The sequence below is a fragment of the Poecilia formosa genome, unplaced genomic scaffold (genome assembly GCF_000485575.1).
Source record: "Poecilia formosa unplaced genomic scaffold, Poecilia_formosa-5.1.2 Scaffold214, whole genome shotgun sequence".
Classification (NCBI taxonomy): Eukaryota; Metazoa; Chordata; class Actinopteri; order Cyprinodontiformes; family Poeciliidae; genus Poecilia; species Poecilia formosa.
Window position 1 is genome coordinate 819,274 of NW_006800153.1, and position 5,138 is coordinate 824,411.

Sequence of the window (5,138 nt, forward strand, 5' to 3'; positions counted from 1 at the left end):
TCACACACATCTTCATTGACAGTCTTACTTGTAGATCGATTTTTCTTTTCTTGGACGTTTTGATGGTAGCTTGTCGATGTCAGTTTTATTCGCTGGTAAAATCAATAAGCAGCTTAAGGTGACTCTGCTGCTCTCTAGTGGCGAGAAGCCGTAATGTTGGCTGGTAACAATCGGAATGCATTATGGGAGATGTAGTTTGTCGTCAATTCGTGCTCAAAACCTATTTTAAGTCAATCATGGACCTATAAAACGCTGGGGGGCCACATAAAATGACATGGCGGGCCACATGTGGCCCGCGGGCCTTGAGTTTGACACATGTGCCTTAGAGCATAGAGTCTGAGATACTCTACTGTGAAATACACGCACATGCACACGCGTGTGCACACGCACACACACACACACACACACACACTTATATATATATATAATTACTGCTGTGAGTGCTTAAAATCCAGGACAAAGTGTTGTTTTTGCATATAACCTTGGCCGATAAATTCTGATTATGATCCTGAAATTCTTATACTGATTCATGTGGCTGCCTCTCACCCGAAATGTCTTGCTGGAGATAGGCACCAGCACCCCTCCCCACCCCACCAGGGACAAGGGTGTAAGAAAATGGATGTATGGATGATTTCTGTAGGGAAATTTGATTGTAATCTTACTGTTAAAAAAAAATATCATGCTGTATATGATGTCTTTCATGTCACCTACTCTGTCCTGCCTTAAAAGAGACCTCTGGTGAGGTTTCTCATCTTAAGCAAACATTATAATGCATTGTAAATAAGTGAAATGGATGTTAAAAGGCTTCTCTGCAGTTACATCAAACCTTGTTAATATTTTATTGGATCTAATGGAAAGTTCTTTAGACAAACACTGTGGCCCCAGCTTTACAATTGAAAGTTGCAATACATTAATTATCATTTATTAAACCACAATTAATAAGTCACTTAAATGTGTTCATGGTAACCAAAGTCAGGACTGAAATGTATCTACCACTGTCAAGTTAACTTAGCATCGCTTTAATATATTTATCTCTTTAGCAGATTTTTTAATATACATATTTAAAGAACTGATTTTCCTCATTGTCTTCACTAAAATAAGTTGTTAGTTTGTCCTTACACCTTCTTTGTTGTGGCTTACTGAACTGATCTGGCAGACATGAAAAGAAATGAACCTTTGAATGTTCTCTGAAGCTGAAATAAAAGCTATGAACAGGCCTTTTTTTTAAAAGGTCCGGTTTTTTACTACTGCAGTTTAATGGTGATGTCCTGAGGTTATCTGTGATTGAAAGTATACTGAGCCCTACCTTGATGCTTATGAATCCCTCTCTTTTAAATTCAACATGTAGAGAAGTGTTTTGTCAATTTAAAGAAAGTTCGTGATTCATCTGTGCTAATGTAGTTGTCCTGTAGAGATCCCCACTCACTGTTGCATCGACTCAGATCAGTCCTGTGGGATGGACGTAAAAGAGCACTTCCAGAAAAAAGGTCTCCCAATAAGTGAATAATTTATCTTCAGCTTTTAATTAGCTTTTATGAAGATTTAGCTGAATGGACCATCAGCAGTGATTTTATAAGAAAACTAGAGGGGAGGAGCTTCCTCAAGAGAAATTTATGACAACTAAATAGTAATGGAATGATATAGTACAGAACATTAAACATTATGCTGCATTGCATTTCAAAAAATATCTGTACCCTTTGAACTTTTTCAAGGTGTTTGAAAAGATGTGTACTTTCTATTGAAATTGATTAAAAACATGATTTTTTCATCTATAAATTGTAACTATTTTGTACTGAGATCCATCCATTTTCTGAACACCCTTGTCCCTCAGTGGGGTCGGGAGGGGTGCTGGTGCCTATCTCCAGCTAACGTTCTGGGTGAGAGGCGGGGTCACCCTGGACAGGTCGCCAGTCTGTCACAGGGCAACACAGACACACAACCATGTGCACACACACACACCTAGGGGCAATTTAGACGGACCAATTAACCTAACAGTCATGTTTTTTGGACTGTGGGAGGAAACCGGAGTACCCGGAGAAAACCCACGCATGCACAGGGAGAACATGCAAACTCCATGCAGAAAGACCGGGGCCGGGAATCGAACCCAGAACCTTCTTGCTGCGCGGCAACAGCTCTACCAACTGCGCCACTGTGCAGCCCTTTGTACTGAGATTCTGGACCCAAATGGAGATTGTCAAAATAATTGATATTTTCATAAAAACCAATCCCAAGATGACACTGAGTTTACCCCTTTATTGTCTTATACAAATTATCTGAATAGTAACGTTTGATAATCAAGCTAGTAAGCTGGTGCTAAACATTAAAAATATTTCATAGCATGACATTATATTATGTTCATCTGTCTTTATAACACGCAATTTAAAAAAACAGAGGTAAGAGCATAAGCATTGTTAGAAGGAATATTCCCTATGAACCAGATGAACAGGAATAGCTAAAAAACAACAACTGATAAGGTCATGTGTAAGCTGTGCTATTGCAGGGCTTCACTCAACGACCACAACATACTTGGATGTACTTCACTCTGCGGTCCAGTGGCATCTATCCAGATGTCCACTGGACAGGTCAGCACAAAGATCCATTTGTACGACTGCATGCATACTCGGTGTCACATAATAAACTTCCCGGTGGGAAACAGTGTTCAGGTGGAACAATTTCATATTCAATAACTGTTGAATATGAAATTTCATATTCAATAACAAGCTGATAGATTTGAGAGTTGGCGCAACTATTTGCAAGAACGTGACACTGACAGGTGTGTGGTGGCTGCTATCATGAAGAGATTAGACACCCAACTAGCTCATCGAACTTGCTAGTATTCATTTTTAATTCTGGGAAATGAAGGAATTTATCACGAGAAATATAGGAAATCTGTATGCTTGACTGTAAAACCTCAAACGTGTGTGGAGAGTGTGCATGCTGCATAGAATATGCACAATACGTTCATATGTGGGAGCCTTAAGTCACCTTAGTGCATTTTTCAAAAACTGACAGATTTTCTGACTTATCTAAACTTATCTACAATAAGATGATGTAATCTGTTTTATTCTTTGTAACTTTTTGATTGCCCCCTCACAACTGTCTCTTGGCAGGTACACATTGATTCATGGTTATTTAACATCTGAAATATTTGATGTAAAACAACTAGAACTATAAAGATCCAAGATGGTTAGAAGTCAAAATGATGAGCCCTACCCTAATTATGCTAAGTTCTCTGTACTGCAAATAGTAAAGGAATCAGCAGTTATTATTATTATTATTATTATTATTATTATTATTATTATTATTATTATTTTTATTAACTAAAAAAACATATATGCTTTACATTTTACCATTAACAAATTGTGCTGGTTTAAAATTTTGTGTTTGATTTTTTTTAAGGCTCAGACTGAAGTTGACAAGAAACTGTTTAGAACCCTAACAGGTTACACCTCATATGCTTTATCGTGTATATATCAAAACAACTCCAAGTTTTCAATACACTTTTTATTATTTATTCATTTACAAGCTGTCCCTTTTGATGGAAATGTACTAAAATGTTAACAAACTGAACCAGCCAGCATGCTTTAAGACAAGACAATAAACAATATTGTTTTCCTGAGAATGACATGAGATTCCAACAATATTCCTTATAAAAATAAATAAACACCATATTTTGTTTTTTGAACTTTCAGGTGATGTTTCAGAGTGGAATAATCCTGTTCAAGTATCACTAGTCTAAGTTCTGTAGACATCATCAAATGGATTCCAGATTCTTTAAAAAAAAAAAAAAATCCTTTGCATTACTGCCAAATGGAAGTGCTATACTTAAAATTTTCTAACAGGCAATCTGTTGCTGAACAAAATGTTCATGTCTTTTCTTTACACCTTTGTCTCTTAGTGGGGTCAGGAGGGCTGCTGGTGCCTATCTCACACACTAACTCACAATTTGGAGAGACCAATTAACTTGACAGTCATGTTTTTGGACTGTGGGAGGAAACTGGAATACCCAGAGAAAACCCACACATGCACAGGGAGAACATGCAAACTCCATGCAGAAAGACCACAGGCCAGGAATCAAACCCAGAACCTTCTTGCTGCAAGGCAACAGCTCTACCAACTGCGCCACTGTGCAGCCTTCATCTCTTTTCCTTACAGAAAATAACCCTTAATGTTTGAGTTTTCAGACAACTTTAGGTGAAACATTTTTATTATTAGATTTTTGTTTTCATTTAACAGGGAAACCAAAAACCCACTTTTTATTCATTACAAAATAAAAGCCCCAGTAGTTTTAAAAAAAAAAACACTCCTGGATTGGAGTCACAGGCTGACAGAGACTAGATGATGCTTTGCTAGAGAGAGTTCACTTTGACAAGAAACACAGCGCACCTTTTTAATATCTGGATTCCTTATGGGATCAAATGTCTTTACATCCTTTGACAATATTGTAGAAATGAAGCTAAACAAACAAAAAAATCCTGTGAAGACTGGCCTTTATTATAAAGTTATATAATAGTGAGACATTGTATGGAGACTTGTAGTTCTATTTGCTTTCATTCTGTGATTCATCCAACCAACAGCAGCTACATTAAAGATGTATTAAAAAAAAAAACAGGATCTTTCAAATCCTGTAACTGTGTAGGGGGAAAAGCTAAATACTTTCATATAATACAGAACTTAGTTTCTGTTATTTAGTTTCTAGATTGAAGAGCTCAACTTCTTTCTGCGTGACCTTGCACTGTCACCGCATTTTAGTGAAAATATGCTCTTTGAATCCTTTATATGTGCTCACCCTTCAGCCTGAACCAAAATGCAGCAAAATAAAAAATAGGGAAACTTTCTAGATTGAAAACATGTTGGCATAGCAACAGCAATACATGTTCAGTTGTACTTATTTTCCTCTCACCTTGTCAGGATAATTCCGCCACAGATTCTCCGACTGTAGATTTTAAATGTTGGGTCTCTGTGGTAACAATTATCTGTGACATTTTCTCTCAAAAGAAATGTTCAGTGGACTTTCCCTCCTGTTATCCAGCTCTGTTTACTGGCATAACCACCATTAGATGGTGGGTTTGGGTTGCTGCCTTTGGTTCTGGTTGCTTGCCCTTCTCCCTCCCTCCACCTACTACCACACATACACA

General features: G+C 37.4%; 1 protein-coding gene across 1 annotated transcript in view; it reads left to right on the forward strand.

Annotated features, from left to right (window-relative positions):
• Positions 1 to 5,138, forward strand: part of adam19a (ADAM metallopeptidase domain 19a) — a 167,758-nt gene that overhangs the window by 19,281 nt on the left and 143,339 nt on the right. The gene's annotated exons all lie outside the window — the stretch shown is intronic.